Below are 26,126 nucleotides of genomic sequence, written 5' to 3' on the forward strand. Positions count from 1 at the left end.
ACTAAAATGTAGGTTAACGCGATGCAGAAGGGATTAAAAAGCGTGATAGCGGGAGCGGCCGTCTCATGTCTCAAAGACACTATTATTACCGTAATTATTAGTATCGCACCATCGTATCCTGGGCAAATATCGGCGGGCGGAGAGAACGCGCGCGCGCGTACGCGAGCACGGCGCAGATCGATCGGGACAACACGGGGCGCTATCGAGATCCGGCAATCTTGGTCCACGGGTGCATATTTCAAGATCGGCATGCGTGAACGGTTTCAGGGCCGCCGGGTTGCTTTTGCGGTCGTGTATAACTCGGCTCTACAACGCTAATGCGACGGACACGGAGCGCGAGGTATCGTATTTCGCGGGACCCGGGTCGACCGATCGAGGAGGCATGTTTTAATATGCAAATTAAAATGCAAATAATTGTGTCTCTCTCCCTCGCTCCTCGCCCGTCGTCTCCCCGCTCCTCTCTCTAGGCGTATCTTGCACGAGGACGCGAAACTCCCTTTTTTTTTTTTTTGCACCGTTCAGAGAATTGTATTTTTCTCCGCTCCTAACTTATGCAGTCGCCCGTGACGAATTCTTAGTATGAAATATAGAACTCAACCATGCCTTTTTGATATGACACGATCGATTTCTGCATCATTTATCTTGCAAGTTTTTCCCAGATTGAAAAATATAAATGTATGTATAATTTTATAAGTTAAAAGATTCAATTTTTTGAAGACTGGCTAAGTAGCTTTAAATATAATTCTTTTTTTTTATTAACACAGATGTCATATCCTTGATGTCGCAAGAGTCAAACGTGTTTTTATATGAGTTTAGGTATTCAGCGCGAATTCAAAACCATCACGCACAACGAATTAAATCTACAGCCTTATGCGTCTTTCCTCCGACCGATGATACAAAGGGATTATATGTAGAGTGGCCGGATGTGCAGGACGGATCCTTGAGCTATCGCATGCGTAATGTCTTCATTCAGCCCGACTCCTATCATAATCTCCCGGTGATGAACGAGCGCCCTTTATGCGAGGACGCAGAACGGAGTGAGATTAAACGAAGAGTCATCAATAGGCCGGTCGCATTAAACGGGCTGCGTGTGCACGCCGGGAAAAATCGGAACGAGTCAATTAGTCGCACTCTACCTGTCTAATCTGTCACAATATACAAAACTCCGTCTTTCTCTCTTCTCTAGCCTCTCCCTCCCTCCTCACTGCCTCTCGTCCTATTCTCCTTTCTCTCTACGCTATTCCAGATCACGTGCCGCGGGCGAGATATCTCCGGGCTCTAGCCACGTTTTACGGCATGGTTAACAAATAGCGTGTCGCTGAATATATCGCCGTACCGTGCGATGCTATCGCGTCGATGTCGACAAAAATTAAACGCTGCGATTATTCATGAACGTCCCGCAGTCGGCCGACGTGAAACTCGCTGCGGCACGGCTGCTATTTCGGTAGCTGAGTTTTGCGTAAGTGCCGCGCGCCCGAGTCCTTATAAGTGCAACGTCGTTGAGATAACCGGCGATATATATCTGTCATGTAAGATCGATAAAACCTGTGATCGAAATTGCGGGCGACAGAGAGATAATCTACAATCTTAATCTTCGTCAATTAAAAGTATTATCCTTTATATGCATATAATAATTTATTGAGGCAAAGTGAAATTTTGAGTTTCTTTTTCTCAACGATCTTTAAAAGTGCATACTTTCCTTTTCATAGATAAATTTAGAACCCGAGTCAGTCGCGTCGCAACATGTCATTCTGAATCTTAATAGTGTCCATCCGACCTTCGTTGCACAATTAAAGCGATTACAAGCAATCTACGAATCGGGTGGCGTTGCGACACACACGTGCCACTAAGTGGATGCGTGACATAATCGGCCGCGACACAGAAGAAACGTACTGGCCGCGGTCGGCTGACAGACGCAGAATGCGCAGCAGCCGCGGAACCCCCGTTAGATGACGAGAGAGGGTAAATCCTATCGCGTCGTACCCGGCGCTGTCCAATGCATACTAAGTAGTTCTAGAAAATCAGTTGTCGGTAGCTCGTAGCGTCGAGTCTGAGCGAAGGAATTGAATGAATCAGCCTATCCTGGCTGGCCTTGCAGGCTGTTTGCCAGAGTATACACATATATGTGTATATATACCTATATATATACTTGTAATGCTTGCACTCATCGTCACTAATACGCTTTCAGTGCGCTACAGCACGTTACAACCAGTACGAGCCCGCGGTTGCGTTATCATCATTAGCAGATTTGCGATAAATGGGCAAGTAATAAAATGGCAAACATCTGTTTTACGCGTTAATAAAGTTTCTCCACTTGGGTTCTTAAAATAGAAAAAATTAAATAATAAATAATATTAAAATATCATTTAAGATACGTGTTATTCTCAAGATTGCAATTTTTCTACCGAAGCATCATGTCTAAGTTTGACAAAAATTTTCCCACATTTGTTTTAGAATTATTTGCACCGACATCACCGTCTTTATTCGCTAATCTAAGTAATTGTGTTCGAAGAGAATTTAGGGTATTCAGTATCGATATATTTTCGTACGCACGTTCAGGCACACGGTGATAGTTACATTACAATTCGTGCGATTGCATATAGTTGCATTATTGCGAGTCCATAATGGGAGGGGCTCCGGGAGGGATAGAGTGCAACGAGAGGAGAGGAAGGTTGTGCGGCAGAAGAGGGAGAAGAGAGACGAAGGTGGAGAGGAGGGTATGTTGGCGTCGCCTGGAATGCTCGCGGACCACGAACGGTGCCGATACGACGGGTTTACCTTTTACAGCTTACCTACCTACTGGTCGTTTCACTCGAACCTTCAACGCGTTATACGAGTATATCTCCCCATCCCCTTTTCGCCCCATTATATTGTCGCTTTCACTGCCTAAAAAATGAAGTGCCTCTGTACGCAATGCACGCAACTTTGATGCCATATATACTTCGATTAATTTAATTATTGGTCACCGCTTGCTGTCAATGTATAAGGAAGAGACTTAATTAAGAAGGATTTATATTAAGAGAATATTATATCTTCGTTTCTCGACAGCGAGTGCGAGATAAATTATGTTTCTCTGAAGATTATTATACTTGTATAGTTTAATCTTTAACAGATGACTCACCATTAGGTAGCAAAATTTAAGTGATGTATTAATGGTAATAAAAATATATTTTTTACTTCTTTCTCCTATCTTTATCTTTCTTAATAAAATTCAAATTTCGAAAGAGATATGAGACAGACATTTGCATTTTAAATATAAAGAAGATTGAAATCTATAAGTATAAAGAATAAATTTTGTATAGCAAAAAATATTTTTGTTTGGAACCAACAAATATATTTGTAACTTTTAATTATTTAGATTTTGAGAAATTTATACGACATATATGGCTTTTTTTCCTATTGAAATGGTCCTTGAAATTAATGAGAAATAACAAAAACTTTGAAAAATCTCAACGATCGTGTAGGCTGCGGAATTTGGCGCAACGAGATGCGATTGTAATGAAATGTTTCGCGATTAAGTAACATCGCGGTTCTTCGAGAAGATGTCATCATTTCTACGATAATGTTTATTCATGATCACGATTAGCTACTTACTATGTCAGAACTAGAGTCCGCGCTCCGCCTACCTCGTAAATTTTCATGTTCCATTGTATTCTAACGTGTTTTTGTATCATTCTTTTGCGCACTGCTTGAAAAACAGTTTCTTCTTGTTGCCTCATTTAGTATCACAGAAAATATGAAATCGCCATAAGATATTTCAGAATCTATTTACTGGCTTTATAAAGCCAGAAAATGAATTATAGGGTCATTCGAGATAATTGGCAATTATTCTATAGTAGCCTTGTGGGATTAACTCACACTAAGGTATCGAAATAAATTACACACGCGCAGGAATCTTTTGCTTGATCGTACCTCGATTCGCGATCGCTATTGATCAGCTCGACCGAATCGACCCGGCTAGCCTGGCAATGATCTTAACTAGACTTTCATATTCACTGGTGCATTATCGCTGCTACCAGGATACCTTTTTATAAAGCCTCGAAACCGCAAATGTCCGAAGATCGATTTGTTCGCATATTGATATCGCCTAATTTCTTCATGTTTTTCTACTAATCTTCACATTTTTTCTCATTACTTTTTTGTGCTGCCTTCCCGTTATTTATCCAATTATATAATAATAATAGTGATAAAGTGAGCAAAAAAATTTTTTAAATTTCATGCTATTGATCTGTAATTACAGAAATTATGTTTTTTGTATCTGATGTTATTTATTAATATTAAAATTTGTATTGTAAAATATCTTTCAGTCTTTCATTCGTTTTCTTAGTCTGACGTTGTTATATGGTTAAGCAAATGCAAAGTAGTGAGAAGACAGCGCAAAAGGAGAAATAAGATAAGTAAAAAATTAGATGAAAAAATATGAAAATTTAACTATACATATGTATATTAAATGAACCGGAAAATAAATACATTGCTCTACGCCATACACTGGCAAACCAGCAACATTCTACCCAAGGCGATTACGGCCATGGCGTTTATTTACTCTCTTGCTTTATCTTAATGGAATTTCAATAGTCTGATTTGGTATATTCCTATCCTGCTAAGCGTCCACAGCCAGTGGGATAACCGCTGTTAAATTTATGAGATCTTTGGAATTTCATATTTTATAGATAAGAATATTAAACTAAATTTTGAAAAAGGAAGAATTTCATACTCGTTCAGTCGCATATTTCTTTATCGCGTATAGTATTAATTAATTTAATGCAGTAATAATTTTTTTTATTTCTTAGTGGTTCGTAAGAATTACTTATTCTGATTTAAATTCGTGACAAATAACACTCTATAATCTCTACAAATCGAAAAGAGATTTGAAAGTATTATATTGCTGGCTATACTCGATATATGTTGATCATAAATTATACAGTCACATGTTTCGGACGTAGCAGAAATATTAATAGTCACGCTCAGATGATCATCGAAATGATCTAATAATCATCTCCACGGCATAAATCGTTAAGTAATCCTTTTCTTGAATACGCTTATACTCGAAGATGAGCTGCGAATGCTTTAAGTGCTTGACAGTATTAACATTCAATCCAATTTCTCACTTTAACGAGCGCAATATAGTCAACAAGAAGACGATGCAGATACTCATAATAAACATGTCGATCGTTCCAAGGCGATCGCCCACAAACGAATAATTCATTAGTGACAAATGTGATTTGACCCATTAGCACAATCACGGTTATGCATGTCTCATCCTCTCTTCCTTTCCTTCGTATCTTCTAACATAATGTGGCTAACGGAATTCGCGGACGCAGACCGGAAAAGAGCGCCGCAGTTCAGATACCGACGCGTGCCATCGCTCGACTTGTCCCGTATGTCCATACATGAGGATCTCCGGAGTTAAGTCTTGCCTATAACGATCCTTCTAGCTCGCTGATGGACTGAACTCCGTAGATCCTCATATAGAACATACTTGAAGATATATATGAGCAATGATTTCTTGCTATTACGCATAAAAAGTGATACGAAAATATCACTTTATGTATATGCAATTGAATTGATCGATAACCGGCTTTTTACCGTCAACAAAATGCATTCCAAAGCCGTACTTTGACAATCTATTCTTTCACAGAAATATTGAACAATTTATTAATAAAATTAAATATTATGTATATGTATATTGATATTATGTTAAATATTATAGCCGCAACATTTATATTTTAAAAATTTTAGTTTCAAACTTAAATTTTTTTAAATTTATATCTTCATAAAATTTTCTTTTTTACACACATGTATTTGTATAATGTAAAATTTCCAAATTTTGTAATTTTGTAACTTTACAATTTAACAATAATCTGTAAAATTTCAAATTTTTTACTGTTAAAATAAAAAGAAAATAATTCTTTTTAATTTTAATATTTATTGTAATTTATTTATTATTTATATTTGTAAAATTGTAAGTTGCAAATAAGAATAGATTGTCAAAGCACTGTATTTAATAATTATATCGTAAATATTGACGAATAAATAGTCAGCAAATAATATTCATATTTTATGATTATGTAAATATATGAATGAATTGACTCACCGATTGTTGATGTGTGAGTATGAGTTGTAGAAATTCCAACTGAATACGTCTTTTCAGCTACATCTCTGCAATAATTAATATATATATATTTATTTATTTATTTATTTATTATTAAGAGATTACACATTTATTATTATCAAACATTTTATATTTGTTAATTATTTCTTAATCAATTATTTAATTTTCTTTTCAATTAAAATATGCAATAAATAGTTATTTTTTTCAAACTTTTAACAAATGTTCAGCAAATATTTTTATAAATATTTTAACTAATATTTCAAAAATATCTTGATAAATATTTAATAAATAATTATATATGTGTGTTTTTATAGTTATATATGTGTATATTTATGAAAAATGAACAAATATATATATGTATATTTACCAGCTACAGTATTACAATCCTACAGCTTATGATTTCGTCTTGAACTGTTCTGTCGAAGATTTGTACTACAAATGAATAAAAGTTGACATACTTTGCGGAAATCGTATAGATTTGCGTCGCGAATTTGTTACGCTGTAAATATACAAAACACAAACGATAGTTAAACATTCTTTGCTCTAGGTGGTGCTAATGTATTACATTTTATACGTAGTGGTTACATATTCAAAATGTTATGCACATTTAAACTGACAATCCATACTTACACACTTAAAGCGAGTGAGACGAATGACAATTGTCTTGGCGGTCGTACGGAGGTCGCCATGAATACATACAATATCGTGCAAACAACTACTCGATCTGCTTTCAACGGGCTGAAGTACTTTAACATGTACTGAAAAAATATATTACGTTTTGATTCTCCTAAGCAAATGTAAAGATTATTTTTCACGTCTATCTATATACTTACTCGAATCCTAACCTGCTTCAATTGCTACCCGTCTAACGATCGAAACAACGTAAACCGAATCGAACCGAACGAAATCGCAAAAACCCGCAAAATATGTTTAAACAAATTGCTCGTTACTTTAATCTACACTCCCAATAAAAACTCGCAACATTAATCATTTTTTGTAGGCGATTTCTACAGTTAAAGTATGGAATCAAACTTACGTTTCGTAAAATATTTCGCGCTCTGTGCATTCCGAATTCCATTCAAAAATGGACCGAAAAATGGGCCAGTTTACAATATAAATTTTACACCAGCCAATAGGGTGGTGAGTACAGTAGCCAATAGGATTTGTGCGCTACCGTACTAGACGCTGTGAGTTTCGGAACGCAGGGCGCGAACGTTTTTTTTGCAATCACAAGCTGTCAATTGTATATTTTATCCGTAATAATTGTGTGTGTGTAAAAAATGATTAAGAATTATGATTCTTTTGTCGGAAGTAAATTAATATAACGATTACAGTAATGAGCAATTGCTGAAACGTAGTATTTACTACAAATGTTTGCAATTAATGATATATTGACCGTCTGGCGGTCGGCGGATTAAAACAGGTTATAATTCTAACAATTCTTTATGTGATAGATACGCAAAATAATCTTTATATTCGCTCAAGATCATCAAGAGAATCAAAATACAAAGTATTTTCCATTAAATGTAGTATGTTTAAAAACTCACAATTAGTAATTGACTGAATTTATATCTTGACGAGAGCTGCATTTCAATGTTCGCTGCCAGTGCTGGAAATCTGTAGTTCATATTACGTATATCATAGGTTTTCAGCACTGTTAGTGCATTTTAGAACACATTTTTATTTTGACAGTTTGAAATCATCATAAAATTTTTGATAATTTGACGTGTACTATCTAGATGCTTGTGTCAATATATAATCTGTATATATCTCTCTAACGCTCCAAATTCTTGGAAATTGACATAGCTTCAAATGTTGACATTTTTTTGGTCATTGAGGTATGTGTTTGTAGAGACCGAAATCTTTTCATGGCCGCCAGTCTCGTTTGTTTCAACATGTAATATCTGTGCGTGCCGCGACGACGTGTATTTAACTCGCGTTTCGTGTATCGCGGAGTGATAAATGTGCTATATGATTTCGTGTGATTTTCGTCTAATATTTGCTTCGTTCAGTAGTGCACATAATTAGTTATAAGTGTGTGTGTGTGTGTGTGTACGTGTGGAGTCATCGTCGTTCATTGATTTTTCAATGCAACTGCTATGTGGAAATTCGAAGCGGAATTTGCAGTGGATGAAGTAAACTGCAACATCCTTGCTGGTGAGTACACAATTATCTGTTTACTATTTAAATTATGATGGTGTATATATACACAGTTATTAAATATTTGCAGTAGTTCCGGTATGTAAGGACGTCTTTTTGCTCATTGAAAAGTACAAAATTCATCTCTCTTCCACGTTGAACAGTCTTTTATTAATCCGCTAGCCAGGATCCAAGCCAGATTATCCCTCCTACGTTCCAACGCTTGGCTCGAGCCTTTTATCTCGCTCACTCTTATTGTTATATTATTCTTTTGCTTGAAAAGAGAACAGCTGTGAGGTTTATATTACAACTTCTGAAAAGATGATTCCGAACGATATCCTAACATCTGGAAGCTATTGTACTATACATTTAAAAATGTTAACAATTTTTAAAACATTTATTGAATATTTATAAAAGATTTTTAAAATAATTATTTATATAATTTATGACATAGTTATGTTTTAATTAAAATGAGAATAATTAAATAATTAAAATGCATGATAATTCTTAACAATTTAAATATGTATTAATTTTTGTAGGTATAGCCGAGAGGATATTCAGCTAGGATGCAACAAATGGTGAGTGAATCTATTCATTATTTTGGATAATCACTGATATCATCTGCTGTGTTTTTTAATTCGCTAATACAATTATTAAAAACTGTACTTTGACAATCATATTTTCATCTCCAATTTATAATTTTGCAAATAAATATTGAAATATAAAATTTATTTTTGCTTATCTCAACAATAAAAATTTTTATGCAAGTCATTATTTTATACATAAATTTTAATACTGCACAACTTTGAAAATATAAATTTTATAAATATATAAATAGAATAGAAAATTTTATAGTGATGTAAAGTGTAGTAGAATGAGAAAAAAATTAACGGTTGAGTTTGATTGTGCGACTTGCGATGTTCAATATAATATTCAATAAAATTTTGATGTTTAAGAACTTAAATTTAATGAATTTATTTATTATTTAATCTTATTAAAGTTAATTGTTCAATCTTTTTGCAAAACAGCAAATTATTAAAGTACAGTATCAAATATGCAACGACGAATGTGGGGTATGAAAATATTATGACTGAATACAATTGCTTGACACAGCAACAGATATAATCAACTTGTTTTTATTGCGCGCATTTCATCGAACGGTTCTTTTCTTTCGCTGAGCATCATAACATTCGAAGACCTTTTAAATACAATACACCTCTGCTCTTTCATAGCGGATGAAAACCGCAATTATACTTTATTGGTACATTATATTTTGTTTTACTACAATTCCGTTATAATCTTTATATTCAATTACTTGAATAATTGCTTATGCTTAATTAGCTATTGCTTAATTAATTGCATCACAAGGTAAGGTTCGTTTTATACACCGCGACAAATAAGTAACATAAATTCCTGATCTATTTCTTAAAGAGAAATTCTAATTATGATATATAAATGAAATGTATTATAAATAGAAAAATTATATATGCATGTAATACATAGAGACAACAATATAAGTTTTAAAATAATTGTTTTTTTGTTTTGTACATGATTAATGAGTCTAAATCTCTGCTCGGCTTACTAAGAATTTTTTCGACCGTCTATATTTCATGCAGAAAGTGCTCATGAAAAATTCAGATCTCTTTAACAAATAGATTAGCGAAGCCGAAAGAATTAAAGCCTGCATCACACACAAGCGGCTGGTTCGGTTCGTCGAACCGAGTTGCGACGATCGACGCACAATGACTCTAACGAGCCGCCGTAAGGCCTGCCGGTCCCCTCTCCCCCTTCCGCGGAGATTCGGGGTGAGGTTGAATGCGAGTGAGGTCAATGTACCTTACAGGAGGTACCCCGAAATGGAGTGTTGCGTAGGACGACGCCCCTGTGAACGCCTACGTGCTTCTGTCGCGACTGCTCGGGACCAGGTGAGCGAGCTCGCAGCCATCTGGATGGCTACGTTGAATTTCTAAGAAAGAACGTACATAATCTCTCTCGCATCCTTCGTTCGCGATGGGGATGGCCTTGTTAGCCGACGCGCCGAGATTTATCGACTTATCGTTTGTTACGAAGAGGAACCAGCTCGTCTCTCGCACGTAGAATAGATATCCGCGCTTGTGACACCGCGTGATAATGTATGGCCGGATGCTGTTGAAAGTTGATTCAACGTGGAATACGATGATTCGAAAGACTCGTTTTGTCATTTTATGCCAAGTCTCGCGTGGCGCAGTCTAAACGAAATAAAGAGTTCAGCGGCTGCGAAATTTTGATAGAATGTCTGCGATAGCTTTGTTGATTGTTGTATTTTTATATTATTTTGAAGATTGCAATAATTAAATTAATGGAATCTAATGGATCAGTGCTCGGAATTGCTCATTTCGAGCCGATTCCCGAGACGACGCCTCCTATTCTCCCACTACCGCTCGACGCTCGAGCAGATGCTGCGGCCGAGCCGCTGACGGTGCGTCTAATGTTTTAACTCCGCAACGTCTATTGAATAAGAGATAAGCAGTTAGGATTTGTATCTTTTATGGTATCATTATTAATATGTTTCTCGCTACAGGAATAATTTCTGTTTTCATTATAAATAATTATTAGTAAATAATTAAATTAAAATATCTGTCCTGAGTTAAAACATTAGACGAGCATTGTAATAGATCAATCAAGATCATAATAGATAAACTAATTCTTAGGAATAATAATAAAATAATATTATTATTCCATGTGTCAAAATTTTTCAGGTTTTCTAATTATTCTTTCTCACTTTAATCTATATTATTTTTGACATCTGAGATATATAACGTATTGAACTAGCTCGAATTTATTAGCTGTTCACGCTTGCCAGACAGTCAGCAGGCTGCCATGCCAAATAAGGTTGCTCACCCCGGGCGATCCCTGCATGGGGCCCGAGAGAAAGGCCCTCGCGGAGATCTCGCTTAGAGCTTTTGGCCCGGTCCGAACCTTTATCTTAATCGACGGATCTAAGACGATGCAGGGCTGCGAACATCGACGAGCAAAAAAAATAAGAAATAAAAACGAGCAAACCGTAAGAAAAGCGACAACGCACGGCAGCCGAAAGCGAGGGTCTCGTCGAGAGCCGCAAATTAGACGCTCGGCTGAGGGAGAGATAACTAAGGATCATCGAAAAAGGAACTCGACGGACAGAGGTCCGCCATACATCTTGCCTCCGGACAGCTCATCTGGACAGAAAATGAGAAAGAGTCCGTGATGAGATCGATTGCTAATTAATGTCGATCAGTTCGCAGTATAATGATTTCGGATTACAGGCATACAGCTAATTAGATATTTTTGTGCGGATAAACATTTAGCGACCGCGTCGAATATTTGTACAATCTTGTAATTTGCGCGTCGACACGCACAATTCGTTCCGCATCGTCAACTTAGAGAATTGTTAAGCCTGACTTCGCTATCTTCGCGCTTCGAGGTAGGACGACGACGGCGCGGCACGAAGTTTGTGCATCACGTTCGGGTCACTGGTGTACGAGCAGACCGTTATGAACCAGTATGAGCCACGGGGGAGGCATTATGCATAGCTACGGGCGTAATCCTGTCTTCCGAGAAACGATCGCTCATTGATCCCGCGAGGAGGTCTCCCGCCTGTCCCGACGACACAGGTCACGTCTGCATAACGGTCCCCCGCAAAGGACACGTGCCTCTAAACTGCGCGCACGGACTAATCAACCTGACACTGGTGCAGGCACCGCTATTGTGATCGGACGATTCCCTTCGTGCACGATTGACGGCTGTCTTACGGTAAATTTCTCTCGACAGGACCCGTGGACGAAATGAGACACGAATAAGGACGACCGCGTTACTCTTATCGGCGCATCCAAGTATTTAAGCCCTTGTTTATGCTGAGATGGTTTCGATACAGCGATTTGTGATGATTCTGCATTTTTGTCCGGACGACGCACGAAACAATGCTTCACGAGTCGAGCCAATCTCTCGACAAAGAGGACGAGGATTTCCGAGACGGTGCATCAGCGTTTATCAGCCTCTTCAACATTTTTTTCACGTACAACACGAAACGTGTTCTCGGAAAAACTCGTACTCCTTGACACGGGAGTGTGTGTCTCAATCCGTTGCGGTTTACTTATCGTCGCGTCATCGTTTAACGTAGTCGGTCAAGGAGCGCAGTCGTCGCGCAACGACGCATCACCTTCGCCGTACACTTGATAAATACCGCGGCGATAACGTAATATAATCCGCAGAGGTCGCATGTCCCATGAATCATCAAATATCCGGATTTTTTGACACGGGCGCGATTATGTTGCGCGAAATCGCGTGGGAATTTTGACTCAAATGATCAAGCTCGTACGCTCGTGTAATGTTTCTCAATGAAACGAACTTTCTCTGTTCTACACGCTCGTTAAAATTTTGCACGATGAGCTACTGACCGGCAAGCTGTCGTCGTTGCTGTAACGAGAGTCCGCCTCGTAGGATCGCGTATCGAAGGCAACGGTACTCGCCGCTTTTCCCATCGTTTCTCGTACATACTTCTCCGGACGGACTCCTGACGGCGACTGTTGCTAAGAATGATGTATAACGTGTCACGACATAATGGTCCCTCCATGCATCTCTATTCGCGCAGCGCAAAACGATCCATTACTGTCGATCGCGACGGTAACGCACTGGGGGAACGCAGCGGGAATAAAATCAAAATAAAGTAGATGCGCTTTAATGTAAACAATTTTTATTCAAGAGCTTTGTACAACTTTCGAAGCGATGATAACCTTTTGTTAATAAAAAAAAAATCGAAGAAGATTAATGGCAGCGCGCATTAAACGCGAATTTTAATTATTTGCAATTTAATCATCATTAATGTCTCGATATTTTTGTCAAGTCGTAATTTTTTAAAGGAAAGCAGAGAAACCCGGACAGACGCGTATTTGGTATAACAATTGGATAAATCATAAAGCAAAACAACTATTAATGCTATAAATCTACGTACAATCAGCTGTGTATTGAAATGATTGATATTTGAATTCTAACGGCACACACGTCGTGTCTATTGAACTCGCAAAAGCGTTCGATCCTGCGGTTATCTATAGATTAGGTTCCCGCAATTTAACATTGATTTCCACGCGAATGGCAGAAAAGGAAAAGACGGAGCATGGGAACTTATTGATAATCTCTGAAGCGGGACTCGCGTATGATCTACGATCCACGGAGCCATCAAGTTACAGTTACTTGTTGCTTGCTGAAGCAGGCGTTGCCAATTGATACCGCGCGATTATGTTGGCAATCGCTCGACAACCTGGAGACCCGTGAATCGTGCCGGTTTACCAACACAATGCGCATTTCTTGTCGGATTCCAACGTAATCGACAAGTCGCGAGCGAGCGAGCGAGTGCTCGGCGTAGTGAGGGAAAAGGAAGACGGAAACAGGAATAGCATTTATTATGCATCACAATGAACTTTCTCGAGAAATGGATTATGACTTTCGTGTAGTTAAAAATCGCAAGTAATTAATGAGGAAAGTAATTTTCGGAGAAAGTAAATTTTGCAGGAATTCCGAAGTGCGATTCGCCTCGATGATACATCGCTCGATCTAGCATAGTGATCTACATTTCGCAATTCAACCACATTGATACCGTCGTTCTGTATGCGTTCACACGGTCGTTTCGCCGCGGAGGTGAAACGGGCATATCAAGCGGTCAAGGGGTGATCACTCGCGGACACTCAACTCACATCTGGTTATGCTAATTATATTGTGTCGGTATTTACTGCGATACGTTCGTCCGGCTCGTTAAATACCTGGACATTGCATAAATAATAACTTTATTTTCCGCGGGTAATATGCGCGTCGGTCGTGCTCGAGGGTGCGACGCGAGTTCACGAACGGAATACGCGCGTAAAAGTCAGTCACAGTCGATGCTCTGGCGCCGATGCGTGAGGAGGGCTGGTTTCTCTATCGGGATTTGCTGTTTGTGATTGCGGTCTATGATTTGTGTCGTTATCGCGCATCGATCGCGAGCGATAGTTATTTAAGAAGTGGAGCGGACGCGCGCAGAAACGCACTATAGATGCTGATTACGGTCATCCGGGAATAACGACGTGCTGTGTTTACGAGAGGAATATCCTTATTGCTGTGCGCAGAACTGCGATCATTCGATCGCGTATCGTGTCGCGTGTACTTCCTGAATAAACAATTTTTCTTAAATAATCGATCAAATGCAATACGCTGGGTATATAAACAAATATTTTTATTAATAATTTATCACTAGTTTTTTGTAGATATATTAATTTAATCTCAACACACGGCTGAAAATATTTTAGCCGCACACTTCATGAATATGAATTAAGATGAAATCATTTCTTTTTTCGTGTTACAAAATTTGCCTCGATTCGCTGAAATAACTACACAAGCATTCTCACGATCAAGTGGCATCATTAGCTGAGACAATTCATCATCCGATTTTCTCTTCTCGTTTACGGGCCGTGAAGCTTCCGGCGCGAGTTTGGAACTGTGATGCTCTGTCAAGCCGCGATCTCTCGATTCTCGATCTCATACGCGACCGCACGGTGTATGGATACCCGATACTTTGTTCTGACAATGAGTTCCCGGTACGTCCTGCCCGATCCTACATACTGTCTCCTCTTCTCTCTTTCTCTTCCTCGCGTCCGCAGCAGCGATTGCCGCATCCGGAACGACCGGGGAACCGAACGTACGAACGGTGGGTTCGACGACCCGAACGGCGGGCCCGACGCGACGAACGCGCTTGCTCACCGTCCGATACGACGACGCGTTATTCGAATGCGGAGCTCGGCTCCGGGCGAGGCTCGTCGCGAATCGCGAAGTCGAACAACACCGCCGTTATCCATCTTACCGCGGGATTCCGCGATTCGTTAACATTCCTCCGAATCGGCCCTTTCGCCGACGCGAGTCTCGCGATGCGGCGGTCTGGCTGGCTGCACGTGGCCGCAGCTTCGCTCCGTCCTGCAGCAGGCAGGACGTTACCCCGCCGACTGCAGGTGGTCGTTCGTCCCCCGATGGACAAGGAGCCATTCAACGTGTACCTGGATATGTACAGGAATTGTAGAGAGATAAAATTCTTTTCGCATAAAGCCAAGTACGACTGTCTCTTCTCTTGGATTTGATTTTTAAGAATATGTTAATATTTTATGCAAACAAGAAGAATCTTTAGGTAATATATTATTTATTCGATAAAATAATAAATGGACAAAATATGTCAATTTATTTTTAATATTTAACATAAAGTGTAAGTTGTAATCTATATGTGAATAATGCGTTCTGTCTTTTATTCTTTAGCAATATGTTTATATTCTGCAATAATTCAATCTAAAAGTTTATATTTTAAAAAATATAAAAAATTGGCATTTTTATAGTATCTAAATCATTTCTTAACGAGTTTAATTTTAAATAAAATAATTGATTAATTTGTTTCAAGAATAATTGTAAAAGAATTCTGTTTATTTTCGATCAAAAATTTCTCAATGTGAATTAAAATCAACTGAAGAGCAAAGCTATTTTTAGAGACTTCGCACTTGTTTTTAGTAATACGACTCTTTTACAACGTGTTATCGTTCGCGCAATTTGCATTAATTTTTCCGATCAATCGCGTAAATTTACCACATTGGAGGCCATCGAGCGCTCATCGTCATGTTGAGAATATAAATACCGTCGTTAGGCGAGGCCACGCGACCACTTAACGGCGTGATTCACGCAACATTCTGGCAAACTTGGCGCATTTAACTTGCGAAAAGTTCCATTCTATTTACTTAACTTACTACGCTCGATCCACGCCGATGCATGCGTGGTCCGCTCTCAACCAATTCGAGATCGTTCGGTATCTCATAATTCCGGCTATTTCACGAGCGCGGAATACTTTTTACATAGATTTCAAAGAGGCGGAGAGGAAAAAAAGAAAAACAAACGAACGCTCGAGCGAGCGAAATGAACACGCCAAATGATCGCGCGAACGATCGCACAAACGATCGGTATTCGCAGTTACTTCGTTTTCATCGTGTCGAGATCGCGAGAAGTCCGGCCTTTCGATTCTCCTTCGTGTTGTCGTCGATTCGATCCGGCGGCGATCTAACGATCGCACGGGCAAGCCTAAATTGTTTGCGTTCGATTAATCTGACCGAGCGCATTCTCTCCCTCCGTCCTCGTGCGTGGATCGCGGTAAACTGGTTTCGCCGAGGGTCGTAAGAGCACGAAAAGGGCGGCCTGGGGCTCGGATTCTATTACGTTCCATGCTCGCGCAGGAGTGTTCGCGATACTCGCATTAATGTGAAAAAGGACGATCCAGATTCACTTATTGCGGAGATATAATTTAGCAACGATTGCGCGCTCGGAGGCCGACCACGCACGGAGCGGATTACTTCGCTCTCACCGGGACTTTTTCCCGTCGTAATTAAACGTGATTATAGAGGGTGTTCTGGAAGTGGAGAGATTTCTTTGTGCCGCGGATGCCACGGTGAGAGAAGGGTAGTGAGAAGAAATAGCGATTGCTATTTATGGCGTCTGAGTCGTACGTTATAGAAATTAATCTCATTTTTTCACCAAGCTATCTGAATGCCTTTTCTGCCTTTTAATCGCGTGACTTCCGCGGAACCGACGTTTTAATTAAATCAGCTATTTTAATTGTTTCTATCGAGCTTTTTTATCGTTTCCCGAATATTGCAGACTATACAAATTTCCGTTCATTATAAGCCATTGGCAAGCGTTGCACTTATGATAATCACGTTGATCCCGGGATGCGAGTAAAAACGACATCGACGACGCTTTAAGCATATATTTACGTCAGCATTAAGTTACTCTCTGATGAAAGGGAGAAGGAGAGTCGAGAAGTCTTACCGCGGATACGTGTGCCTGGCCGTTGCGTGCGATGCGTGCGGGACCCGTGCGAGAGGGTAAAAGCGGCAGTTAAAGTAATTGTGGTGGGTGCGTGCGGTCGTGAAGTCTCGGTTTCATGGAGTTGTCGCGTCCACCGAATAAACTTGGTAATTGGTGAGTTGTAGACTCGCCAAAGGGGTAAGAGAGGAGAAAAAAGGGACGGCATTCTCGGGAATGAGTGCCTTTCTCATTGGAAGTGCGCCATTGATAATACACTTGACGTAGGCGCATCCACCGTGCTGCACGCCGCCCAATCTTGCATCTATTGTGCAAGTTAATGAATAAAAAAAGCAAAGCTTGATGCGAGCCCGATGCGAAAAATGCAAGTCTTCGACGTAAAGACAAATGTCTAAATTAAATTCTTAAGCACAAAAAGGTTTTAATTTTTTTTTCAAGATTTATAAAATTTTTTAAAACTTTAACAATGACTTACTTTTATTCTTTTTTCTGCCGAATAATTTTTTTGTGCAGAAGTATCTGTTAATTTTTCTAATTTATTCTGCATTTTTAAGTGTAACTAAACTGTTACATTTAAAAAACTGATTAAATTCAAACGACTAGATCTAAATTTGAGAAGCATTCGCTTCTCTCTTATTGTCTCGGCTGGAAATGGCTATTATGGAGAAAAAAGGATGGGCAAAAATCGCTTTTTCTTCTAATGCAAGCGCATATCAGCATTAAACGACTGCAGTGTTAATGTTTAAAGTATGTTTCGTACTTTTCTAATTGCTAAATTAAAGGAGCGCTTGATCTTCATATGATATCGATTTATTAAAGTTATATAAACGTACTTAAGTTGTACTTCAGCGTCGCGGAAGTTATCGTGAAGCGGCGTCGGTATCATTGCGTCGGCGATGAGAAAATATCGCGTAATTCACCTTTAACCCTTTTCAAAACTCCTGACACACATATGTATCATCACTATATCTTGACTAATGTTGGAGATTAGTATACAATGATAGATATATATAATATATACAATGATAAATATATACAACAGTTTCCTTATGGTTATAAAAGGTACCACTTTAACGATAACTTTATTGTAACGTAAGAAATTGAAGATGATCAATAATTTTATAATATTACAACAATATGAAATTTTCAAAATATTTATTATTTCACTATATTGCGCAAAAATGGTACGTAAAATGATTCTCTCTTGCCTCGAAAAAAGTTACCACATCAGAGGATGAATCGCGTTTCTAGCAAGGATTGGGTCACATTTATCAAACCTTGTTAGACCCTTATTCGGTCCTCGTTTCGTCTCTGTTGGACGTTGTCACCGCGACAGCTGATAAATCGCCGGTTCGGCGCGTTAGAGGCGCGCGGAAAAAAGTGGTGGCCGAGATACGTAAGCGGCGGCTAGTGAATTTCGCATGGGCGTGCCGATGCCATAAAGCTTTAAAATACGATGTTCCCGCGGTGGACACATTAATTGCTACGTGGAACGGTTCAGATGAAAGGAGCGTTTGATAAATTGCGCTGTTAAGGCATCGTGTTCGAGTAGGCTCACGCAACGTTATCCGCGAAGTACTCCGCTATTCCTGACCGTGTACCATATACCTTGCACTTCGCAACTTACCTGTCCTGATCTTTCGGCTTTGATAAATCATTCGTCGAAAAACTTTGTTTCTGTCGACACACGAGCGTGTTTTGTCAAGGCCGTTCTTCATTTTTGATTCTTTAGCTAAAACAATTCACAAGCTAGATAATAGTGTTTTGTTTTATTTAATATTCCTTTATAATTATATAAAATGAAAAAAGACAGGTAAATATATTATATAAATATTAATATTTCGTAAAACATATAACATATTACTTTTATCTCTTATCTAAGTTTTTTCAATTTTTTCTTTTATATTCAAAAATATTTAGAAACAGCGCTATTAGAAAGAAAAGAAAATTGTATTTTATTTGGGACATGTGAAGAAAGTATTTTTTGTCGTTCCGTTTTCTCCCACTCCGTGGAGAAAAATTTCAATTATTTGAATTCTTATAGGAGCACTGATTGTAGTTAAACGCGCACCGGTAATACGGCGGACGATGGCCGAGCATGCGTTGAATGCATAACATTTTTATCAGATCGAGAGGAACGTGCAGGCAGGCCGCAATCATGCGGTAGAGTATCCGAAACCCGAACGGAAGGATTCAAGGTCGCGTGTACGCCAGAGAGTGCAAAGTCCGAAGTATTTTATGCATTCTTGTGCGCTACATGGTTCTTATCCTCGCTAAATGTGACTACCTGGACGGCTGTTTTTTCTGTGCTACCCAAGATTAGATAAGTTGAAGTTCAAAACAGATTATTCACTTGTGTCCGAGGGTTATTTATTTAGTTAAACGGCGAGCGCGAGGAGAAAACAGGACACGAAGGCATTGGCATTGAAATCATCGAGCACTTAAATCACCGTCGGATACACCGGACCCTGAATTTCTTCGTCACTTTGATGAGACGGCAAAATGCGACGATGTTTACTTTCTAAATGCAAATTGCCGCTTTTATTACAGGTGAAACTACGCACAATTTTATATCGCCGTAATGCCAGGAACAATAAATTCACGTTCTGGATCTTGCTTCCATAATTAACAAGCATAAAATGTGTCTATAAAAATTTTGATAGAAGTTTTATTATCTTTTAACAGTTAGAGCCTTCTTTCCCCCCCCCCCCTCTCCGTAATTTGAGAAACGCGATTTAAATCTTGCAAATCGACACTTTCACGCTATGACAACTGTTTTTAAAAAATTTAACGATTTCAAATTTTATTGCAAGTTCGTAACTTTCTCAGCAATGCAGCAATGTCATAGCAATTCTCTGCTTCAACTTTCACCCGTGACACACGATCGCACCGGTGATTTAAGTGCCCGATTGTGGCAGCATCACGGTGTAACGAACAAGCGTGTAAGATCTTACGGTAGACAATCGATAACGATGACAACGGCGCTCGCTTATTAATAAGATTCCTTGAGCGACGTGACCGAGGTTAATAACCATTGTGTGCTGCGCGTGCGGCATCAGCCATCCGTCGGTTAAGGTCGTCGCAGTTCTCGGCACCAGCCTCGCCGGCGAAATTCCGATATAATGGAAATGACCTACGACTCGGTGACGTAACGACTTCCTAGACTTCTAATAGGTGTCTACAAGCGCGCACACCCCACTGGCTAAGTCGCCGACACCTGCGTCGTCGCCGATGCATGTATACGTCAGATGTGACGAGAGGCGTTGTCGGACTCGCCTCAAGATTTTACGGCTAATCAAATGAAATATTATAGAAAATTAAGTATAGGCTTGAAATAGACAGAGAAAGTATTGCAGATGCGTTGGACAACGATACGCCTAAAAAGAGGAAGAAATTTAAAATGTACAATTTATTTGACGACTTTTATATCTCATTTTACAGGATATATAATATTTTTGTTTCCAACAAGTACGAATATTTTTCCAATATTTTTTGTCGTTTGTATCTTATGTAAGAATATTATTTTACATATTACTTTACATACTTTTTATTATATTATTTTTTATACAACGTTTTAATATCCACGCTACATGTTTGTATATGCCGTAATAAGGATCATTATCGCTTATAGAAAAAGTATCTTTATTACTTTAACACGATTTTTAAACGGTTTGATGAAGCGTATCGAGTCACGCCCGTCGTTGGCATCGTTAACCATCGACTAGAAGAAGCAGCGCGGATCGAAATGCTGATGAAGACCACAACGTCGATCGTAGAGTAATGAAGTATAATTGAACGCGGCGCGATTACTGTCTAACCGCCTTCACCTACGACCCTACGCGTTCTCGTGGGTCAGCGACTTCATCAACCTTCTTCGTCGACGAACACTTCGCCGGGAAACTCGGTGAGCCAAATAGATCGCGGCTTGTTAAGGGACGCGCGTGTACTTGGCGATAATCGAGTGACTTCTCGTTACATTTTATTGGCGTATTGACGTTTTGCATGCGGATTGTTTCGTCTGTAGCGCGCGAGATTATATTTATACGTACGTGTACCTATTTGCACATTTTCTCATGTTCGCGTACAGGATATAAGCGACGTCAGCCGTCGCTTTCCGGCGGCAGCGAGCAATTATCGGTGGGGAAGCTCGTTTGGATCAAGGCCAACGATATAGTTATTAAGGCAGACGGACCACAGTATTCGGAATCCGCGGATCGACAGTTTCCTCTCCGGAATGACGAGGAAAGCTTTAACGCATCGGTCAGTCCCGTCGACCGTAACTGTATATTAGCCAACAAATTGAACAAAGAATCAACCAACGAGGTAGATCGAATCTCTGCGAGGAGATCCAGCCGATTACCTCGTATGCGTCGCGCGTTCGTCGGTAAAATACTGCAAATATCCACGTAAACGTTGGCAGGCCCCGCCGCAAAAATGCCGAAGCCTCGCGATCACCGGCGCGAGAAGAGTGAATGGCAGATAGTAATTATCTTATAAAGTTGTAAGTAAAAGCCGGCATCGCCGCCGATTAAACTGTACTGCCGGGATATTCGCGATCCTCGGCAACCGGCATACCAATATCGGTAACAATATGCGGATAATGCGCGAAATAAACGTCTCGTTTAGAAGACCACAGCCGGTGCGGAGTGTACCGTATAATCGCCAAGTTTCCGAAAAGGAATGCGTAGAATTTGCATATTAATACGCCGCGTCGCGGCATAACGCGAGTCGCAAATGCAAACGCGAATCGCTTCGGCCAAGTCGCGGGATTTCTCGACGTGATTTCTCGATTGAGCAATACCGCATGCCGTTGTCATGTCGTCGACGCCCAGCTGCGCGCAACATACGCCACGTGTCGAAGTGGAAACACTTTCCTAATAGAGGAAGGCGATGCGAAAAGCTGGCCATAACGTTACAGGGCGATGCACAATGCGACAGTGCAAATTGCGCGAGCTAAAGGCGTGTCCGCGACCGAGCGTGCGAGGGGGTACGCGATATCGAGTGAAGATAAATTGTTAGAAAGTGGAACAGCCGAGATTTCCACTTTCATGAAGACGGTCGCTCGTTCTGAAAGGGGAAAAGCGTCCGCGTCGTGTTCGGCCGATTTGGCAATTTCGTACGCATTCAGCACGATATGTCTGCGAATCACGGAGAGAATCATATCGAGAGATCGAGACGCGCATTGACCGTGAAGGATACCGAGTAACAGGAAGTTCCCCACTACTTGTTTATCTTAAATAATCAGAGCATTCTATTTTTTCAAGGCAAGAGAGAAAATCGAAACATTTGCTAGAAGTTGAGATATTTTTTAATCTTCGATCGAACTTGAAGATATAATTATTTTTTAAAAGTGGCAATGTTAAAATGTTTCATTCGTTACTCAGCGCATCTTTTAGCAATTTTTTATTTGATGCAATCTAACATAATTCCTTTTCATTAGTAAGCGCAGATATTATATTAATTTCTTTTAAGATTATTATGTAGGGACTTGGTAGAAACGACAGCGAAATAATTAATAAAAGTATAAGTATATTTTAGAATAATTACAAGGATGTGTTCACTAGCCGACGGACGAACGAGAACTCTGTCTCCGTGGCTCGCATCGGCGGTCAGCCTCATGTTTTTCGCTAAGTCATTTAGCTCGTCTTTCGTATCGAGAGGCGTTTATTGTTTATCAACTGCCTTATATCGGCTAATGTTTTGAAACGCCGATGTCTCGCTCGACCTAACCGTCTCGTTTTCTAACATTCGCAAATGTGATATTTTACTTCTACACTCGGCCGTCCTGACACTGTAATCTGACCTCAGATTTCGTCTTGGCTGTCGGAATCCTCGAGAGAATCGACTGTTCCCAACCAGGGCTTCATACAATCGGCAGCCGTCGAGGTTTCGGATGGTCCCTCGTGATCACCTATCTTCTTTACCACATATCTATCGTTACGCAATGCCTTAATTATTTGATAGGGCCCTAGAAATTTAGCGGCGCATTTCAAACCTGGACCTAATTGAGTTCTTTTAATCGCTACTAAATCATCTTCGCGGTACTGTCTCGCTTCTTTCCGACGCTTATCATAAGTTCGTTTATTTTCTTCTTGTGTACGTATTATACATTTTCGCGCTTGTTCTCTCAACTCATCTCGACTTTCTTGAAATATTGCTTCCCATTCGCCTTCGATCAATTCTTTTATCTCAGGATCGTCTTTTAATCTCATATGTGTACCGAACATTAGTTGAAATGGAGTTTTACTTGTACTTCGATTCGCTACCGCATTTAGATATTGCTGCGTTCGATCTAAATATTTATACCATTCCTCCGGCCGAGGCGCTGTCAATTTTGTCAGTATCGGTATCAAGGTTCGATTTATTCTTTCTACTTGGCCGTTTCCTCGCGGAATACCCGTGGTAATAAGTACATGCTTAATGTTTTCCTTTTGACAATATTCACGAAACTCGTTTGATGTAAAAGCAGTTCCCCTGTCCGAGATAATTCTTTTTGGATTTCCAAAAATAACGGCCAATTTATTCAATTTATCTAAAACTTCTGCCGAGCTAGTTGATCGCGTCCCGAACAACCACACAAACTTTGAAAATGCATCCACGATTACAAAAATATATCTATATCTTTTTTTAGTTGAAGGAAGCGGCCCAAGATGATCAATATGATAAGTTTCGAGAGGCACATCACCTTTAGGTATAGGATTTAAATAACCATCCAGCCTGCCTGCTTTCTTATTTGCTAAAATACAATTCACACAATTTCGAATAATTTTTTCGATTGTTTTACGCATGTTGGGAAACCAATAATTTCGTTTTATAAGCGCTTCTGTTTTTTCGACCGCAAAATGCCCATTTTCATGAACACGCCGTGCTATTTGAGATTGTAAGCATTTCGGCACTACCAATTGTATATCGCCGTCGTTTTCTTTGAACAGTAGTCCGCCTCTCACAACATACCCGTCGCATTGTCGCGTGTCCGCTAGCAAGTAAATATTTTGCAAGCTCGCATCCTCTCGTTGAGCCTTTCGAATTCTGGCTATAACGCTTTCTTCCGACTCATCTATTAGCATACTACATGGAAGGGGATATCGGCTTAGCGCATCTACATGTATCATATTTTTGCCTGGGCGATGTACTATACTATAATCGAACTCTTCAAGTAGCAAAGCCCATCTGGCGACGCGAACACAGAGATCCTTCTTATTCAATGTCAATGAGAACGCCTGGCAATCAGTAACAATTTTAAAAGTAATTCCTAATAAATAAATTCTAAATTTTCGCAGCGCCTTTATTATCGCTAACGTTTCCAATTCGTAACTCGTGTATTTCATCTCGGCATCGGTCGTTTTTCCGCTCGCATAATATATCGGATGTAGTGCATTATCGTCGTCACATTTCTGAAATAATATAGCGCCGTAACCGTACATGGAGGCATCCGTGTGTAATTCCGTTTCTGCTTTTTGTTTATATAATTTCAATACCGGCTTAGTACTTAATATAAATTTTAATCGATCAAAAGCTTCTTTTTCTTTCACACCAAATTCAAATTTTGTATCCGCTTTCAATAAATTACTCAGAGGTCTGGCAACCAGCGCATAATCTTTAATAAATTTACGGAAGTATCCCGTTAGACCTAAAAAGCTCTGTATTTGCTTCGCGTTTTCCGGCTGCGGAAATTTTATCACGGCTTCGGTTTTACTTTCGGTAGGGCGCACCGTACCTTTCTCAATAATATGACCTAAAAATTCGATTTTAGTCTGTAGAAATTGACACTTTTTCCAGTTGATATTTAATCCAAAGTCTTCGGCAACGCACAAGGTTTTCTCAAGATTTACTAACGCGATTTCAAAATCCGTGGACGGAATAATTAAATCGTCCATGTATGTCAAAACCACGCCGTCTCTAATCAAATCCCTAAATACCCAATTTATGAACTTCTGGAATATTGCCGGAGAGTTACATAAACCGAAAGGTACGTAAAGGAATTCATATTGACCGTCTGGAATTATAAAAGAGGTATACCTTCTGCTCTCCCTTTCCACCGGAACATGAAAAAATCCGTTCTTCAAGTCAATTGTACTAAATACCGTAGCTCCTTGAAGAGCGTCCAATTGATCGTCAATTAACGGAAGTGGGTATCGATCTTTTATCACCCTTTTGTTTAACTGCCTATAATCGACACACAACCTTGTTTCCCCCGTCTTTTTTTGACTAAAACCACTGGACTCGCGTATTCCGAAAGCGATGGTTGGATGATACCCTTGGCCAGCCACTCGTTCACGTGCGCGTTTACCTGTTCCTTCTCTCCAGGTGACAAGCGCCGAGTTCTCTGTTTTACTGGTTCATTATCTCTAAGATCTATATTCATTTTAATTTCTATCTCGTGCTTTTTTTTTTTAGGATTATACTTATCGATTAAAACTTTTATAATGCCTCTATGTTCGGTAGTCACGTGAGATAAATCGATATCGCTATCTTCGCTAATACAATTTATTTTAAATATTTCCGGAAGACTATCCGATGCTTGCATTTCCGAACGCGGTTTTCGCATCGTAATTTTCCCTTCTTCAACATACAAATTTACTTGGTCAAGGAGATCGGTTCCTAAGAGCAAATCGTGTCGCATCAAGTCATTTGGCACCACTGACAGGCTTATCGCAAAGTTTTCGTCGTCAATCTCGATTTCCGCATTAAATTGGCCCATAGTTTTATGATTTTCTGCGCCTATACCGCGAAATATAATCTCTCGACGTGTCAAGCTTGGCGACCCTAATTTTAAATACTGCTCTTCGCGTATCAACGACAAATCACTTCCCGTGTCGATCAAAGCGATTAGATTTTTACTATCAATTTTTACATTTTTATAATATTTACGGCGATCCTGTCTGGAAATATCACACATATTTTCAACTTCGCTAACGTTCTTTCTCTGACATCTTGCCGCAATGTGTCCGAATCCTCCGCAATTAAAGCACTTCATACCTTTTGCTTTGAAAGGGCAATCCATCGCATGATGACCCTGTGCCCCGCAATTATGACA

At 39.6% G+C, this 26,126-nt stretch overlaps 1 protein-coding gene across 1 annotated transcript in view; it reads left to right on the plus strand.

Moving 5' to 3' along the window:
* The first annotated feature begins 7,389 nt into the window (after window positions 1–7,389).
* Window positions 7,390–26,126, plus strand: part of LOC105678231 (uncharacterized) — an 82,669-nt gene continuing 63,932 nt past the window's right edge. Inside the window, exons 1-2 of the mRNA XM_012377390.2 lie at window positions 7,390–8,269; window positions 8,791–8,829. The gene's annotated coding sequence lies outside the window, so the exon portion shown is untranslated. The remainder of the gene's footprint in view (window positions 8,270–8,790; window positions 8,830–26,126) is intronic.

Source organism: Linepithema humile, chromosome 6, assembly GCF_040581485.1.
Source record: "Linepithema humile isolate Giens D197 chromosome 6, Lhum_UNIL_v1.0, whole genome shotgun sequence".
NCBI classification, from domain to species: domain Eukaryota; kingdom Metazoa; phylum Arthropoda; class Insecta; order Hymenoptera; family Formicidae; genus Linepithema; species Linepithema humile.